The following is a 19,969-nucleotide window of genomic DNA, read 5'->3' on the forward strand; positions in this document are numbered from 1 at the left end:
CGTTTCCACAAGCCCGCCTCCAAATTTACATATAAATATCACCCAATCGGAAGCGTTTACGTCACTAAAACTTGGGCCGAGCCCCAACAGTTTCATTTTTTTAAGGTCGACTGACGAAATTTCTTTTAAAGGTGGACCGTGTGGGAGCAGACGAAAATCAACGCATGAATGATAAACATTCACGATAAACAAATTTTAAATACACAAGTCATCCAATAATCACCTTTTATGATATTTTCCCACAACGATTACATATATATATATATATATATATATATATATATATATATATATATATATATATATATATATAAATAAAACTTAATTATTGTGAAAAAAGATAAACAGTGTTACAAAGTAATTAACGTGGTCTTTAACTTCATTTTTATTGAAGAAAATACCAGTTAAGTTGTATATTTAGCTACTCTATGGCACAGAAAAACCCAAACTGAGTCATAAAAGTATCAACTGTCTTAATTGTGTTTACCCGTATGACACGTCGAATTAAAATACAAATGCTGAAGCAGTATCAAAATAAGTAGAATACAGAGAAATGTGTTTAAAGTCAATGATTTAGTCTACAGAACCTTTGTAATCGCAGTATGCACAATGTGACAGTTAATGAAATCAGTTTAACGAGATTAGAAGGGGTAAGTAGTGTCACTGATTTGAAATACAATGCATGTTAATGTTATCTACTGTCTCTAGTAATGCTATTAACACTCCTCTGTGTGCTGTGAGCTGTGCAAACTGAATATTTGAGGCAAGAAGAAAAACCTTGGGTCACAAGTGAATAGAATGCCAAACTAGACACACTCACCGGTGGATAAGATACAACACCAAAGACAATGAAAGGATTAATCTCTGAAACACACATGCCTCTTAGCATTTTGAGAAAATAAATAAAACGTTTTAAAATTTAGTTTTTAAATAGAACCACGTGTGTAAATGTATTACTTTAATCTTGAATTACTTTTTTGTTGACATTGTATGTAAATGCAATTATTGAGGGCAGAGCACCATCTAGTGGTCAAACCGTGGTGAATGCAGCCTAACGTGCTGGTGTGAAAATAGTGAAGGAAATGAGAATGATTCTAATCGAATGATTCTAAGTAAAAATGAGGCTCAGAATTGTGTATATACATAATAAAGGCCTTCAGGCATGCAGCTACACCCATACAGGATCTAATTCAGTTCACTGGATGGATTTGTAAAATGTGAAAACTGCAGTGAAAGGATTAAATTCTCTGCATTTACTTGTAATTAGTGACAGAAAACTTTTTTTGTTTTCTCCGCTGAGATCAGGCTGGAAAATGTTTCTGGCCCATCTGACAGCTTATCTGAACCTGTTTTCAGGCTCTTTGCACTCCTTCTTTTCCCACCTTTAGGTCTTCTAGTTCTTGAACATCTTTTAAAACTGTTGCCTTCCTCCATCCTTCTGACAGTAACTTGTAGCCTTTTTGTCAACCTTTAATCAGATGTTGTTTGGATTAGTTTGTTTTCAGAGGATTGTATACTGATGCCTGTACACTATCACTCCATTTTATTTCCTCATGTTAACCTTAAACAAGTCTTGTTTTAGCAAAGATATGCATGATTTCCTGCATCTCACTGTAAGCTAAACTTGTCTTCAACAGAGAATCACATATTGCTCATTCATCCATGGAAATACTGCAAAGACACCTCTTTGGCTTTGTTACATTGAATATATTTGAGAAACAAAAACAAACAAACAAACCAATATGTTCATTTCATTGTATGGTAATCATGTTTGCACGTAGAATTTAGAGGTGTTTAGTATATTCTAAATACATTTTCTTTTATTTGTTTTTTTGTTTAATTTGTGTGTACTTTTTTCTTATTTCTGTTTTATTTTGGATCATACTCTAAACATAAAAAACAAAAGTTCTCCAGACTTTAGAGGACGTGATGAAGAAATAAAGTGTTTTGTCACCAATCCTTTTATAATCTTCTCCACTGTACGATGTGTAATGGTAACACAAATCTCTCTTTAGAGAAAAACCTGGAAGTACATGAAGAGCCACATTATTCATTTGATTAATTTAAACTTCCTTCAAATTTTTATTTAACTTACCTAGCCCTCCTCACAGGGTTGTGAAGAAGCTCGCACATGTTTCTGTTTCTATAATTCGAGGAACTGAACAACATGAACCTTTATTATTTATTCTTTCATTGTGTCAAGCTGAAAAATGTAGCCATTGTAAGGTCCATCATTTGCTTTCCTGATAGTAGTGATAGTATTAAAATTCTGACCATACACTGAAAAAAAGAACATGTTGGATTTACTTAATTCACTAGTGGACATTGGTTGCACAAATGATTTTCTTTGGCAGCAACTTAAACAACTGAGGTAAATTAACACTTAACTTTAAAACACAAGACAACTTGCAAGAAATAGCCAGTCTCCTTTTTCAGTGTACTTCTCTGCATTCATAATTTGTCACTCCACAATATGAGTTGCCACTGATTTTCAGTTGAGTTCTTGTATAATTTGGTGTACCCGGTCTTTTTTCCCCATTTCCCTTCCTTAGAAATAGCTTCTTCACAGCCACACTTCCACTGAGACCCCTTCTGATGATGCTACAGTGAACTGTACATGGATCAACTGAAGGCCTGATGCATCTCTCAGGTTCTGTAACTTGTCCTTGTTGGATTTTCTCCCTATTTCTCAAGGACCTGACTTTCAGATACTATTCATCAGCTACTTTTAGCCCTGCCACTTCTTTAATATGCCCCTCACTTGTTTCATTAAATATTTTTCAAGGACACACAATGTTCTGTGAATAGCTATTTGGGAATCACCTTGTTGGTGTAAAAATACTAATGTATTCCTGTCAAACTATCTTTGGCATTTTGATCAGATTCAACTAAAGAAATGGGAACACATTTTGTCTTTTGTGGCAAGCTACTAGTAAAAAAAGTACCTAAAGAGACATTTAACCACTCAAATGTGTCCAAATGATTTATTTGAATGACGTGTTCACTCCTGGAAAAGAGTAAGAAGACAAAGAAGAATTAGAGGAAGACCATGACCAAAGTGGTTAAGAATTTCCCGGCTGCAGTCACTGACTGCTGATGGATTTTTATGTTTTTAATAATAATTTATGTGTGTAAAGTAAAGGCGAGCCATCTGAAAAGGATGATTACTGAAAACAAATGAAGAATAAAACATATGAAACTTTGAACATGAAGGTGCTTTTTAAAAATATGTTTTTAGCGACACCTTGTGGCCATGCACAATGCTGTTTTCAGCATTGTGCATGGCGGTCTATGACGAGAAGTGACGTGAAAGCCTGAATTCCATAAAAAAGCCAAAATGTGAGAAGGTTGTTGCAGTAGAGATCTCAGTTCACAGAAGCACACACGAACACAACAGTGTTAATACGTTGTTAGATTACAATATATGGCAACATTTAATTTCTTTGTTTTATACATTCTTATAAAATGTTGTCCTCAACCTTTCCTACTGGTACATATACTCTATGCAGTCAGCACTGTGGCACGTTTCACCTTTATAATAATCAATTACTGATAAAAATCATTTAGTTGCAGCTGCTGAACATTGCAACCTTTCTCTGAGTTTTCTGGAGTTGCGTTAGACTTTAGGCTTTAAGCAGTAGTGGTTTCCTCCTTTGGTATTCAGGAAACTGAAACCTCAGACAGGGAGCTGTGAGAAATGCTGCAGAAACTTTCAACCAAACAAAACTGAGATGAAAAAGAAAGGAACATGTCAGTGGTGTAAAAACAAAAGGAAACAAAGTCGTAAATGCCAGTTTCAGGAAATGAAGGTGTAAGAAAGAAGAGACTTTGAGAAACTGTCAAGACATCCTGAAGATTTCAATAATGTACTAAACAGATTTGTGCAGCAGCTAAAGAAAGTGAAAGACAATTTAACTACTCGGATAGCGTTTGCCATTTTTACACTAGCACCAGTTTAACAAATACGAGTTTTCTAATAGAAAACCTGGTCAGCTTTTACTTTGTACAATGAAAAAAATGAAACATTCTTTACCACAGCTGCAGCAGAATAAAAGTAAAAGAACTGTTAAAGCTGGCAAATCTGGAATAAAAGCTGTATTTTAACAGTTAAATGTGTCACTGTTTTACTACAGGAGCTACACGTCAGATAAGTTTAGCAACCTGTGAGAAAACTTGCCTTTCCTTAAAAAGACAAACATTTAAAATGCATCTGACATGTTGTTCCTTATTGCCTATGTGGGTGCTTTTATCAAATATGATAAAATAAAGATGTTTTTGTTTCTGCTCTAAAAGTTCAGTTTCACGTTTTCCTACTCTTCACTTTGTATCATAGTAAATAAACAGAAGGAGATATTTGAATCTTCATCTCAGGCCGTGAAGCTCCACCCACCTGCTGTTCAAACCTTGTGTTTGCAAGTTGCAGCAAGTCAGAGTGTTGGCTTAAACGGAAAGCAGTCTGGAGCAGCCAGGTAATAAATAAGGATTATTTTGAACTTTGAATCAGGCAAAGATACTCTACACATCAAGAATAAAAACAGGTCTGGAAATGAGCGTCACAGGTGTGCAGGTTAAAGAGGCTAGTCCTCCCACCACTTCCTTCTTGAACTTTAACTGAACTCTCCTTCAGTTAAAGTTATTCAAACCCCTTTAGCATTTGAAAGGTGTCAGCTGAGGTTTGGGGAGATTATTATTAGCATTTATTTTTTACAAAGTATATCTCAATAAAGATTAAAATGAGAGCACTCGTCCTTAAAGAAAAGAATCAGTTGCGACCACTTAAACAAGCTACTATGTGCATGCAGCCAGTGACTGTGATTCTTATAAAACAGCATTAAAGAGACGTGTTATTTCTTTCTTTCTTTTTTGACTTATAAACACTGATATAAAATAACATTTTTGGATATATATTTGTTTTTTCTTTGAAAGATGAATTTCATTTGAGTTTTGGTTCTTACAGTCCAGCAGGCAGGCCTGTGTTGGGAGGGTGTACCCGATCTCTTCCTGAACACAGCTGCCACCTGTTTCTCTGGAGGAGCTCAGGAGTGCACAGCTGGCTTCATTCAGCCACCCAGCAGAATAAAAGCTGGTGAACAGCTGCTCAGTCAGTGAGTCGGTCACCTTGTAGCGTTGGCTTACAGGGTATGTCTGAAACTAGTGACTAGCTAGTCAACCATGACCTGGATGACTACACAAGCATAGTGAATAGCTAGTCTCTTCTTGCAGCAGGACTGTTTCCCTTTTACTTGGAGAATCATTTCCTTTTTTTTAGCAGGATATTTTAGGTTGTGGGTCTCTTGTTTGGTTGAAATAGCGGTGTGTTTCTTTGAGTAGTTGAGTCATTGTCAATAAAACTTTATTGTTTTACACTTTACTGTGTTTTGGCTTTTTCTTTTCCTGGTTCCTGGTCCCTTAGCCTTTATTCGGGGGTGTGACACCGTTTTGCTGCCTATAGATTCATATAGAAAACCATTAAATTGCCTTTGCCTCTAGAAGAAGTGGGTTTTTAGGAAACCGGTATCCTGTTTTCTTTTTAAAAGTTTTGTTTCAGGCTCGCCAACTAGAGGTCACAATTGGGCCACAACGATTGACTAAATTTTCACACAACGTGACCAGTCTGCTGCTTTGCCTCTTCTCCGTTCAGAACTTTCTGTCATAGTAAATTTCCGTGTTTTGGTGAGTTGAATCTGAGCGAATAAACAGTGCGCCCTCGCAGAGGAGTGTATGGAGACGGAAGTAGAGGAGGGGAGAGCGTACGAGAAGGAGGGGAATGAGGCAGGAGCGAGTTGGTGGACAGGAGGAAAACATTAGCTCTCAATCCTTCACGTAGTTGGGATACTTTTCACTGTCGAAGAGGCAGGGAAGCCACAGCTCAGACTGCACCTCCACCAAGCCAGGACGCACGGTAAGTACCGCGTCGCTGCTCAAGTATTGCTGACCTTGTCTGGGAGTCAAGGAGACGCTGGAGGGTGGGGGAGTGTCGAGATGAAGTTGGGGGAAGAGATGGAGAAGAAAGGCGAGATAGCTGAACGGGAAGCTGCAGTGAACAGGCGAGAGCTGTCTCTCCACTGCTTTTCCTGCCTTTGCGCTCTCCAGGGAAAAGCAACCCAAAAAAGTAACGGAAAGATTTTGGTGGGAGAGAAAAGTTTGGCATTCTTGGGTGTCGAAAGGGAAAATATCGGCTTCGCTTTCTTTTCCCCTCCTCACTGCAGTAGCAGTCATCGTGAAAGCTTCCACAACAATGGGTTACTTCTGTGTTGTGTCGGTTTAGCAAAAAGCTGTTTCCGAAAATTGCTTCAGGAGGCAACTTTCTATCAGCGCGCTCCTCGTAAGAGTGTGTTTGTTGTTTTGTAGACGGTGTCTGAGCACGCAGCACTGCTCAGCTGTCAGATCCCGAGTTTAGTCCTCTTTGGTTTCAGAAAGAAACCACCTGGTATAATAAGAATTGTTTCTTGTTCTTGGGAACTGTAGTGACACTGATCATTTGAGAAGATATGGCTGTACATTGTGTGTCAGCACATTTTGCGGTTTTAGCACTGATGTCAGTGATGAGTAATTTCTTCATCATCTAGAGCGGAAGACTGCGAGGAAGTCATCCTGTGTTTACGGTGCAGAAGCATTACTTTTCTATTCCCAGCCAAACACTGAGGTGTTTAAAGTGTTAATTGTGACTTTGAGGAGGTGTATGTTCAAAACACAGAGGCGTAGCAAAAAAGTAACTGGACGTTAAGCCCTATAAATTACCACCTGAATCTCCCAAATTCACCCAGAAACATCTCAACAACTGCAAGGCCAAATTAACAACATTTGGCTCAATGGATGGAGTTCCCATTTAAAAAACAAACAACTAAAAAGGAGTTTTTACAGCAGGCACATTAACATTTTGTTTACATTGTACCAGGACTGTTGTGTTGGTTTAGAAATGGACTGTTGGATTGTCTGGATTTCAGCCATCCTGTCTCAGTTTTTGAATGAAGATAAACTAAAGTGTGGTTTTGATTGATACTGCATACAAGATAAAAACGAAAGCATTTAAACACTTTTCAACACTGAACAGTAAGCCTGCCTGATGTTTTAGGGTGTAACCACTTACATGGAAAGGAAACTTAAAAAAAAAAGCTTTGATCAGCACTCAGCATGAGGCAAGCTCGCTGCCTCTTTCTGAATTTGTTTGTATAAAACAGGCTGATTTCTCAGTTCAATGGTCGGTCTCGCCTTCATTTTGATTTCAAACCATAAATGGTGTAAAAGATGGATGTAGTTAGTGCGATGTTATCCACTGGTTTTTGACATCTTTGAAGGCTGCCATACCCAAAAAATATGACAAGGAAGGATGGGCCTGACTGTCAAATTGCACGCTCATTGGCTAACGAATTGTGATTGACAAGCTGTTATCCAATGAACTGGTTTCATAGTATACCACAGCTAACACAGTAGTACAAAGATTTAAAAGATGGACATATTATTATGGGGTGTCTGGACCCCATACTCCCTATACAACCATTGCAAGAGCTTGGTCTGCATAGCTGGCAATAAGTTGGACTTGTTCCCGGTGGGTAATGGGCTCCGCCAGGACTGCCCTTTGTCACTGATTCTGTTCATAATTTTATGGGCAGAATTTCTGAGAAGTTTCTCCATCCGGGAGGGGCTCAGAGTAGAGCCGCTGCTCCTCCACATCGAAAGGAGCCAGTGGAGGTGGTTCGGGCATCTGACAAGGATGCCTCCCGGGCGCCTCCTAGGTGAGGTGTTCCGGGCATCTCCTACTGAGAGGAGGCCCCGGGGCAGATTCAGGACACGCCGGAGAGATTATATCACTCTGCTGGCCTGGGAACGCCTTGGTGTTCCCCCGGACAAGATGGAAGAGGTGGCTGGGGAGAGGGATGTCTGGGCTTCTCTGCTCGGGCTGTGGACCCCGCGACCCGGCCCCAGATAAGCGGAAGAAGATGGATGGATGGATATTATTATTGTTTTATACATTGTGGCCAAAAATGAGTGACAGAGCCCATAAACTTAACAGGAAAGTATTTATGGATTTCAAGACAGAAAGACGTTTTCTCATAGACTTTTTATTGGGCTGGAAGTGTTTTTGCAACAACAGCTATTGCCAGCTGCTGGCCTTCAGATAAAGAAAGAGGTTTAAGGTCTTCTGCATTGGCCTCAGTTATCTGACCCAATGTTCTGAACTAAGTATTTTAGTCAAAGTCATCTTGGTGTTTTGAAAAGAGAGATGACAATCAGTCACAAGATGATCCCACTTTTAAAGCATATCGGGCTTTATTGTTTATTTTGCTCTCCATGAAACCACTAATCACAAACCAAACATCAGTTTGTATCAAATAAGACTTCATTGGGAAAGGATTTGTTAAGGTCATACACGTGGTGAGACTTACGGTTAATTTCACATCTACTTCTGTATAATCAGGCCTATTTTGTAACCCCCGGGTTCTTCCTCCGACTGGCCACTTAAAAATTGTCACAGATTCTAAATGTTTACTCTTTTCATACCGGTTGCCCAATCCATCTGTAGTTGCAGTTATATTGCAATTTACTTATGTAACCAAGTTAAGTGCGTTTAGTTTATGACCTAACTCTAGTCTTCTGTTGTGTAGGAAAAGAGCCATTTAGCCATTCACAGTTTAAATGAGTGAATGGGCTCAGGCTTTATTCAGTGTCTCTCTTCACTTACACAGATGTTACGAGACTACAACAATGCTTTGTTTGCTCCATCTTTTTATTAGAGATGAAAAATAATCCAGAGGGCCACAGTGATCCCGTTAATTCTGGTGCTAATAACAATTTTGACTCAAATGTGAAACAGGAAAGATGGCATGACTACGTGACTCTGTAGTTTAGCTAAATGCTGATGATAAAGAGATTTAATGTTGTTTGTCTGTTTTCAAATACACGGTGCTGACACGCTAATATTTGCAACTGTCTTGTGGCATGCTCGACTTAAGATGACTCCCCTGCTGGTCCACTGTTCATGTGAACTGTTTTTACATATAAAACATATTGAAAAAACTATAAAAAAACATTTAAAAAAGGAACATGCAGAAGTTATAGTTTCATACTGTTTTATTTGTGTTATCCTTTGATACTCTACTTAGCAAAGTAGGCTTAATCATTCACTGCTGTGTGTAAACAAGGTTAAGTATTAGTCGATGCTTTCCTGTTGGTATCAATACATTTTCCTCATTATAATGAAGTGGAAAATAAACTCTCCATCTCTCTTTCTTTTCGTACTCCTGTGTGCGTGCACAAAATCAGGTCTGCTGTGCTCTCTGTTCCCCCAAAACAAATGAGCAATTAGTGTTAATGTTGCGTCCAACGTAAAATTGCATCACATCCCCGCCATTACCACCTCACAGTCGCCCGATTTAACAACTTTTATGAGAACATGTGAATATCAACAAAGACGATCTGAAGCTTTGGTGAGTTTTGTTAATATATGATGTATGAAAGTGTTGGATAAAGTCTATATTTGACAGTGATGAGAAAATGTTGTTGAAACATTTCACGAATTGTTTAGAAGTTGCTGAAAAAATTTCTGTCTGAGCCAAAGAAGTGTGTCTATAAACAGTCTGATGATGCTAGCAATCGGTGTCAAAACATAGTTAGTCAAGCTGGTCATGAACAGAAGTGTGATTTTAAAAAAAACTTTACAAACTGATTCTGTGTGAAGAGAAAACTGAAGCTGTTTGGTTAATCAGAAAATGCTACGAGATGTGAAACTTGTGATTGAACGTCAGCTGCCCCGACTAAACTTTGACTGAGGTCACGTGAGGTCTCAGTAATGTCCAGCCTTACGCAAATGCATTTATCACGCATGAAAATCCATTTTGTCACATGTTGAAGGTCTTTAATGTTAAAACATCTGAGTCTTTATGCTACAATGAGAATCTTATCAGGTTTAAAAGGTCAGTCATAATGTCAGTGTTTTATCATGTAAGAGGAGATGGGGAGTGGCTCGGTGGCCTGAGAGGTCAGGTGAATAATTCAGAGGTTAATTGTTTGGGTCTTTTGGTGCAGCTCTCGGGGCTCAAAGCACAGATACTGTATTGTGTCCTTATGTCATAACACTTTCCCATTCTTGCTTTGTTAATGTCTGTCACCAGTGGGTCTTTTTCAGGTCACTGCATACGCTTGCATTGTAAATGCACCTCTATCCAAATAACAAGCAAGAAATCTGTTCAGTTTTTTAAGGCTTTTAAAGGCATCGTTGTCTCAAGATGGAGGGATGTTGTTTAAAGGTTTTTTGTATTTTTAAAAAGAAAAAATGTAAGTCAGAGAGATGTGATCGTTTTCAGTCATGAGAATGTGATCACAGATTCATGCAGAGCTACTGAGCAGAGTGATGTTAATCATTAACTGACAGGAACCTTGAACAAACCAACATATAACCCAGTTTGTTATTTGTTTATTCAACCTATTTCCCGGTCATACTGAATTTTCTTTCTTTCTTTTTTTTTTGGTCCGTTGACCACATCGTGACTGACGTTAGGAGGAACAAAGAAATCAGATAAGTGGGAAATTAACAAACAATAGCCAGGAACCGACTCAGGCTGCACTGTACAATTAATTACAAAAACAAAAAAAAAAGTTAGGGTTTTTTTTTTTGTGTAGCAACACTAACAAAGTTCTATATCCCATATTGAATTGACTTGTAAATAAAACTGTTAAGGTGCTATTTTCTAGTATTCGCTATGTTTAAAGTTGACGTTATTGTTATTATTTTCTCAGAATTTGCAGACACCAATATTTTCAGATAAGGTGTTTGTGGTTTGGTTGCAGGGAAACAGTGCAATAGCCACCACCCAAGAAGTTGGTCTTGGTTCAGCATCTTCTGGTTCCTTTTTTTTCTTTTCTTTAAAAAAAAAATTCAAATACAGCCCAGATAATTAAATACACAAAATATTATTAAAACATATTAATAGTAAAATCGCATAAAAAGGCATTTTCTTTATTTTTTAAAAACTTTTTTAGGTCATATATTTTATTCAATAGCTCTGCAACAGACTGGTGACCTGCCCGTGGTGTATCGCAGCTCTCGCCCTAAGCTGGGATAGGCTCCAGCCCCCCCGCAACCCTGAATTGGATAAGCAGAAGAGGATGGATGGATGGATTTCATTCAATTAAACACTTCATGCCATCTCACCATGCACAGCTTCCTACAGTAGAAATGCATCTGCTGGTGTTGGATATTTGCAAAGGTGAATCTTTCCAACAGTTATTTCCACGCGTCTGGTTACTTGTGGTTTCACTTGCCCTCGTAGACATTTGCAGCTAAGGAATAAGCATCTAAGGGAAATTAAAGCGAGAGATTGCTAAATGTTTCCACTATGGTAGTGGTTTCCCCAAGCGTTTTAACATTTACATTATTTTTTCCTCTGGCCATAATAGTTCTGTATTGCTGCATGAATAAAATACCAAAAAGATTAGTGTTTTTTTTAAAAGATCAGCTATTTCATGTCTTTAATCTTCACGGGGCTTCAGCCCACGATGGAAATGCAGGTAACAAAGGGCTAAAGAACTTTATTACTAAAGTTTTTGGAACAAGCTGTTCCACAGAAACATAACTGGTTTTCAGAAGCTAAAATACGTTACAAGAGCACTTCCACGTGGAAGTGGTGAATCAAGCCAAACCTACACAAAAGCAGCTTGTGAAAGATCTAAAGCCAGCTGGGACCAGAAGTCAAAAACACCATTAGCAACACAATATGCTGTAATGGACTGAAATCTTGCGGCACCTCGAGGTCTTATTGGGCCAAAATCTCTCCTGAGATGTTAACATAAGCTGCCATAAAAAAATTTTAATTTCTCTTACAAATTCAGCAGGGGATCACTTAATTTCACTCACTGTGTAGTTTCTTTACTCTTTCCTTGTAAATGAAACTAGTTTTCTACGACTCCATCCAGACCACCGTGCGTCAGAGTCATCAAACTCAGTGTCAGTTTCGCTGAACCTGTGGTTTAACTGCGGCCAGGTGACATCCAGAGCCCGAGTGAAAGTTTTACAAACTGCTGTACTCAATGATCTAGATACATTTTAATGAGCATTTTTTGGTTTCATTCTGTCAGGAAGTGGGTTCAAATGTACTGTTCAGAATCGAATCACCAAAAACCTTGCTGATTCCTGCAGATATAAAGTGATAGTGGGGAAAAAAAGATTGATAATCACTTTAGAATTCTTATTGTTTTATCACTACTTCATCTCTTTGTTTTGATAAATCTCTTGATATCTCCTGGTTTTTATGACCAGTGTGAAACACTGTGAGGTCTCAAAAATGCACAAATGTTTTCTTTGTTGAATCACTTTGTTAAAAACTTCACGAGTGAAAGATTAAAATAACAGTCTCTGTCAGTGTGTGTAGAAGCATGAAAGGGTGTTGGTCTTTAAGACTTATTCAGAATTTATCTGATTTGGCTTATAGTCATCTTCTGCTGTTGAGGGCATTTTACAAGATCGCACTACTTCCAGCAATTGTTGAGTTACTGCAACAGTTTTCGGGACAGAAATCTGAAATATACCCCCCCAACAGCTTCTCTTACTTGTAGTGGGCTAAATTAATAAGCACTATTCTTCACCCTAGGGTAAGATCATTCGTGTGTAGCGTAACATCAGGCTGGATTTATACATTGCTTCTTTAACTTTTCAACCCTTAAATACACCACCACTGGCACCCATAACTTTAATTGTTTTCTGTCTGACTTTATGAGGCTCTTATTTGTGCGGAGGAAATTTGCCACACTCTTCTTTCTTTCAGTTCATTGAGGGTTCTCTTGACATCCCACAGCTTTTCGAGGTCTGAGGTCTGGCTTGTTAGTAGGCCATTGCAACACCCTGATTCCTTTCATTTTCAGTCATTCCGTTGTAGATTTGCCGGGGTGAGATCGTTGCCCTGTTGCATAACATAATTTTGGAAAAGATTTTGCTGTTTAAAATCTGATATGTCTATCTAGAGAAATAAGTTCAATTTAATTCATTTTATTTATACAGCACCAAATCACAACAACAGTCGCCTCAAGGCGCTTTATATTGTAAGGTAGACGCTACAATATATACAGAGGAAAAACCCAACAATCATATGACCCCCTATGACCAAGCACTTTGGTAACAGTGAGAAGGAAAAAGTCCCTTTTAACAGGAAGAAACCTTCGGCAGAACCAGGCTCAGGGTGGGCGGCATCTGCTGAAACCAGTTGGCTTGTCTTTGTAAGGTTATAATTTACCTTTGCAAAGGGGTCAAATAACAATACAGAGTACAGCAGCACTACTGGTATTTGACAAAGAATAACAAAGTTATCTACCAACCATGGCCACAGAATGCACTCAGAACATTCCACGCAAATGACAACTTGTACAGATGAGTAAATCTTAACACAGAGGGTTTTATAAAGACAAAACATAATACCATGGAGCCTTTCCTTCTAGCCATAAGAACAGAATAAGAAAACAGAGAGAAGGTCGAATTCCTAAAAATATAAATCGCATCTCACATTTGACTTTAGAATACTTTGGTGTGCAGAGAAGTTCACAGTTGCGTCAAATAACTGGTCCTGTGGCTACAGAACAAGTACACATTAACACCCCTGCACCACCGTGCTTTGCAGTGTGGGTTTTTGTTTATATCCTGTGTTTGGCTTTCTCCAACATGGCTGTTATAGAAGTGTGCGCACTGGCTGATGATCAGTTAATCAAGTGCATTTTATTAACAGCACCTGGCTGCTACTTCCCCTCTTAATGCCTGTAGAAGTAGTAAGGGTGTACTTAGTTTTTCATGGGACTGCACAGCGTAGTTAACACTGTATAGTTCTGCTTTGGTAAAGCGCTTTACTTCAATTCAATAAAACTTTGTTTGTATAGTGCCAAATCACAACAACAGTTGCCTCAAGGTGCTTTATATAGTAAGGAAAAGACCTGGCAATAATACAAAAAAATTAAGAAAGCTCTTGAGCAAGCTCTTTGGCGACGCTGGAAAGGAAAAATTTATTTGTATAGTGCTTTACTGGTCCCTAAGGACTAGTAATGGCAAGCTACATTGTAGCCACAGCCACCCTGGGGCGCACTGACAGAGGCAAGGCTGTCGGACACTGGCGCCACCGGGCCCTCTGACCACCACCAGTAGGCAACGGGTGAAGGGTCTTGGCCAAGGACACAACGACCGAGACTGTCCAAGCCGGGGCTCGAACCGACAACCTTCTGATTACAAAGCAACCTCCCAACTCTTGAGCCGGCAGAATCAGACTCAGGGAGGGGCGGCCATTTGCTGTGATTGGTTGGGGTGAGGGGAGAAAGACAGTACGAAGACACACTTTGGAAGAGAGCCAGAGATGAACAATAAATAATGATTAAATGCAGAGTGGTGGATAAACACATAAAAAGGTTAGTGAAGAAGAGACCTATTGTAGTGTAACTAAGGGAGGATTCAGGGTCGCCAAAAAGGAAAGTTTTAAGCCTAATCGTAAAAGTAGCGACTGTGTCTGTCTCCAAATGAAAACAGAGGAGCCTGAGGCTCTGCTTCCCATTCTACTTTTAAATACTCCAGGAATCACTAGTAAACCAGCAGTCTGAGAGCGAAGTGCTCTATTGGGGTGATATGGTACTAGGAGGTCTTTAAGATAAGATGGCTTCTGCTTATTCAATAAAATTAAATTTGATTCAGAATTTAACAGGAAACCAATGAAGATAAGTCTGTGTAGGAGAAATATGCTGTCTCTTTCTTGTCTCTGTCAGTACTCTCACTGCAGTATTTTGAATTAACTAAAGGCTTTTCAGGAGTTTTTAGGACATCCTGATAATAGTAATAAATGCATGAACTAGTTTTTCAGCATCACTTTGAGGCAGGATGCTTCTAATTTTAGTGATATTGCACAAATGGAATGAATATTTGTTTAATATGCACACTGAAGGACATGTCCTGGTCAAAAATGTCTCTGAGATTCCTCATGATGTTAATGGAGGCCGAGTTAATGCCAGAGTATTACCATCTATTGAAGTTACCTACCAACCAATATACCCACTGAATAAATGAATGAATACAATGAAAGCTAAACAGAAGAAGACAGACATAATTTCCTAATCCCCAAAATAGTTTTAGGTGATTGGCTAATTTTTGACTCAATTATATGTTGCAGCTCTACTTACCTCAAAAGGCTGAAGTGTACGGAAACATTCAGACTGTAAGGCAGCTATTATTAGCAAAAAGACAGATAACACAAGTACTTGCTGATAGAGACACAGGAGAAAACCTAGGGTGGAGGTTTGGGAATGCTGACCCCTGAAAACCAGGATCACCAAAGACAAATTTCAGTTTTTCTGTTAATCATTCTGAGATTATAAGTCACAAAGTCACAGAGCTCAGAGTAAAACGATATGCAAACTGAACACGATGACACCTTCTACAAATATAGTAGGTGGGAAATGACTGCAAAGATAATTCACCATTATCTCTGCTGTCATTTCAAAGGTTTAAATAACCACAAAGAGATAAAAAGCAGTAAAACATAAGAAGACAAGAATCAAAAACAACGTCAGAGAGATGACTGATAAAAAATACATAGGTGGGGAAAAAAATAACCGCAAACACCCAAAACAATCGCATCAGTTATGAGAAACCAACAGACTCATTTTGTGTCTTTACTACGGTAAGTCTGAATTCGTCCAGTGTAGGAAGCAAACTAGTCTTCCCCCAGAAAACAATCCAAAAGTTTTTTTGTGCATCCTGCTCCTATGATGTGTAGGTATGCTTTAAGCATTGTTTGTTTCATCTTTTGATCTGTGAGCTTTTCCCATCCCTAAACATAATCAGGTAGGAAGTCACTAGAGTAAAACAGCGAGTGAAAGCAAAACATAACCAAGAACAAGAGCTGAACTCCAGTCTCATCAAAAGTCTGCTGGGTTTTTTGTTTCACTTTTTTTACTGTGTTAAAATGAAACCACTACCATGCGGCGATTAGAGGAAGAGTTACACGATGCTTTCTATGGGAACTAACTAAACTAAGTTTGATTTGTTCAGAGGAGCTGATGTAGGAAGGCTCAGGCATCTCACACATCATTGTGTGTCAGATAATGCAGTGTTGTCAAACTACTGGTGTGGCAAAGTGTCACTGGATTATAATATTCATGAGAAGGCTCTGTCACTTCCAACGCATCATTTTTCATCAGTCAGTGTTACTCTTGCAATGAGATGCATTTGAACCAAAAGCACACTCTTTTCTTATTGGTGTATAAATCTAACAGCTACTTTCAACATCTTCTTCATACACATGGGGTCTTCATAGCATAACTCCACACTTTTGTTTTGTCTGATTTGTACACCAGATGCTGGGATCCTCTTCTTATTAGGCAAACGTCTCAACCACATGGATACACTAGTATATAAAGCTAAGAAGAGTTTGGATGTAAATGAGTCGAACAAAGCGTAAAATAGTCCAACGTTCTTCATTTAATCTTTAATGTCTCTGTTTTAGAGACGCTGTAGCTCTTTGTGTTGTGTGACGTACTGCTACCAAAGTCTACCTTGTGCGTTACTGTGAGACACAGAAAACACCTGACAAACAATTATATTCCTTTAATCTTTGACTGAGAAGCTCTTAAACTTGTGATAACATTTAATAGCCATTAAGAGTTTTCCACTGCTGAAACTTTTGTAAATGTTTCCTTCTTTTCTACACACACCTTTTCTCCACAGTGAAAACAGGGCCCATTTATCCAAAGCTCTGTTTGCCATTAGACAAAACACACAGAGAGGGAACATGCTTAGGGCTCTGAAAAAACAGCAGCTGTGCGCATTGGCTTATCTGTTACTGCAGGTCATCGTCTGATTGGTTCTTTTATGGAAACTGTTTTGCAACAGCTCTCATCTGCATGTGCAGTGTTGGTGTCTATTTCAGGATGGCACTGACATTTGATGTTTGCGATATGTTGATAGCTTGTTGGAGAGCTTTTACCGAAGCTTTATAAATTTGACATAAATATTATAACCACAGCGCTTCAGTGAAGCGGAAATGCATTTTAAGCCTGACGTATGTTATCTTGGGAATTCTTTGGTTTCCTCTAACCTTTAAAAAACATGTTTTGAAGTTTTAAACTAAGACACCACCTTTGTTAATCCACAAGTCGCTTTTGTAATTAGTCATTTGATTGCTTTGTTAGCCTTAAGTAGTAGAAAACCATCCTTTTTCAGACTGGACAAATACAAAGGGAGCTTTTCTGTAATTTGGATTCATGCACACAGAGGAAAAGAGTCTTTCTTTCAGCTGCAATCAAGCAGTCTGTTTTGATAATAGAGCTCTGTTCAGCTCAGAAACCAGAGATCACCGATTGGACAAGACAGCCTTTCATTTGTGTGACCTCTGACCGGCCACAGGTGACTCTGACAACTTGGATACTCTTACACACCTTTGTTTGCATGATGATGGTGTTTGCTGCACTTTAAAGAGGAGAACTGCACAGAGAAAGTGTGCATGTGTGTGTTTGTGTGTTGTAGATGCATAAATCTGTTGTGCGTTATATATGTATGATCTATGCTGGACGATTTTAGTGGGAAGATCTGATGAAGGTTGGGATAAAATTAAGTTTAGCACAAGTTTTATTGTAAATTAAAATTGGGCAGCTAGCAGTTATGTTGATGATGATTAAGTGTAATTGATTCTTGAGTGTTTGTGTCTGTGTGTGTGCACGTTGAAGATAATTAAAACAAACAGTAGTGCATTCATCTGTGAAAGTGGTTTTATTTAAACCACAGTATGTTTATATTCAGTCTCCCCTTGACTCACTTATCTCTTTTCCACTTTGGTTTTAAAGCCAAACGTGAGTCTCAAAATGATTAAAACAGCACAAGTACCATAACTGGAGGAAGTCTTCATCCACTCCAATGTGAAATGTAGTTTTTAAGGATGTTTGACTTTTCGACTCTTTGGTTGGCTTTGTTGACAGATGAATATTTAAAGGATTTGAAAGATTTGTTCTTGATTTGTGTTATTCAGTTTTGTAAGAATTTCCCTACATAGCTAAGCTTTTTGCAATCCATGCCCCCGTGTACCTGAAATTTCAGCAACCAGGAAACTATTGGCTTCCATATCTGCACCGTACTGTATAAAAAGCAATTATCAGACTCTTCTCGTGCTTGATATGATTTATCAGTGAGTGAACATGTGATATTTACAGTAAGAGATTACACAACTCCAGCATGTTTCATGAGCCTGCAGGTTGAATTACATAACTAAACGCAAAAGAATGTTTTGTTTTGTTTATGTGTCATATAACAAAATACACATAACAAAAGTGGATGCCTGGTGCTTCACAGGATCCATAAAAACATGGAAAATCTGCAAACTTACATTAAAAAATGTTCTGCAAAACTATAACCACTATAATATCTCCATGAAACTGTGATTACATAAGAAGTGAACGTAGGAAAATGTTAAAACACGATACAAACACATTCTCCTGTGCTGATACTGTCAATGTCTGCACTTAAATTTGTTTTTATACCAGTGAAGCTCTTTGCAATTCTTGAATATGCTTCTGATATCGCTGCACAATAACACAGAAACATTATGCGTCACTCCAAAAAAAAGTTTATGAAACATCATATTGGTGCCAGATCTCTTTTAAAGATCAGAAAAAGTTAATATAAAAAATAATTCACAAGAAAATTCACTCTAAACTTATCACTAATTCAATACAGGTGTGTATAGTTGTAGGAGAAACCCTTATATTTATCTTGCGACTCATGCAGTGCCTAGATGAAGAAAATTTGCATTAATATCCTTAAAAAAATGAACAGTCTACAGAGTACAAGTAACTTTAATTATATTTTGTTAACAGTACTTGTACGTTGTAATTGATCAGATCTTAGCGACATTCTAAGCTAAAACAGCTGGTAAATCTCTCAGACCATCCATAACTTATTCAGTGGAATCAGTTTGGTCTTTGTGGTGTGTCAACGCAGCAGTAAAACTTGCAAAGTCACAGTCTGCCAAAACCAATTGCATGGATCAGAGAAACTTGAACAATCCACGCCATTTGACATTTGAAATCTTGCTAAGTCGTCCTGATGGCTGCAGAGGAATAAAATGAAACTTTTTTTCCTCTTTCACCAGGCTGGACACGCGTCTCGCTGTCGACCCACATGACTTCTGTGTTTGTCTGCAGAATAGACAGATTTTTTTTTTATTCAACTGAGTCACTTAGTGAATGAATGAGGGGTTTGTTTCCCAGCATTTAAGGGGTCTTGATGCGTGCTCAATCATCCAAGTAAGTAAATCCCAAAAGGTTGTTCATCTGGATGTAGCGTTTTCAGTGGGAGAAACATTTCTCAGACCTCACAGACATTGCTCCTTCAGTAGGCTGGTTTGAGTTATTGTGCAAATGTACTTTTTAAGGTTGGGGAAACCTGCAGTCAGCTGAGACTGAAGAAGTCACTTGGATGGGTGACAAAATGTTTCTCCCCCTGAAAACATTACATCCAGATGAGCAGAATCAACCTTTTGGAACATTTAAGGGGAGAACATTATAAGTGTTTGTGTTTCTCACAGCTGCACACGTGGAGAAACTCTGGCTTCCTGGTATTTTTTTTTGGTGTAAATAATGACATAACAAGTTTCCTTCGAAACCTCACTTGTTCCATCAAACAAAACTAGCCTGTTATCACAGTGAAAGTGAGTCCTGATAGTGTTGTTTTGTAATCTATCATTGATTACAAAGCAAGTAAGCTCTGTTGACTTTAGTTGGGCAATGCGTCAAACCCAGTTTTTACTTCAGCGCACCATTTCCACCGTAAAATTTCCTATTAAATTCTTCTTAAAAAAAAAAAAGATTATAAGCAGAGTTTAAAGTGGGATTTGGAAGTTGGGCAAACGTAGCAGTCCACCGTGGGGTTAACGAATTATTTATAAATAAGTGACATAATTCATTTGTTCTTTGTGTACAGGCTGTGATCCATTCACCTGTGCTGCTATTCCGAGAT

General features: G+C 38.4%; 1 protein-coding gene across 2 annotated transcripts in view; it reads left to right on the forward strand.

Annotated features, from left to right (window-relative positions):
* Positions 1-5,302: 5,302 nt before the first annotated feature.
* LOC147317914 (phospholipid-transporting ATPase ID-like) overlaps positions 5,303-19,969 on the forward strand; it is a 52,237-nt gene continuing 37,570 nt past the window's right edge. The window contains exons 1-2 of one of the 2 annotated variants that reach the window (XM_086315334.1): positions 10,758-10,843; positions 10,981-11,207. The gene's annotated coding sequence lies outside the window, so the exon portion shown is untranslated. Of the gene's footprint in view, positions 5,903-10,757; positions 10,844-10,980; positions 11,208-19,969 lie in introns of those variants that run through there. The other variant, XM_086315333.1, reaches the window with a different exon arrangement.

The sequence above is a fragment of the Aulonocara sp. 'chitande type north' Nkhata Bay genome, linkage group LG12, assembly GCF_057382095.1.
Source record: "Aulonocara sp. 'chitande type north' Nkhata Bay isolate Kocher_YH1m ecotype deep benthic linkage group LG12, A_spYH_male_GT1.1, whole genome shotgun sequence".
Taxonomy (NCBI): Eukaryota; Metazoa; Chordata; class Actinopteri; order Cichliformes; family Cichlidae; genus Aulonocara; species Aulonocara sp. 'chitande type north' Nkhata Bay.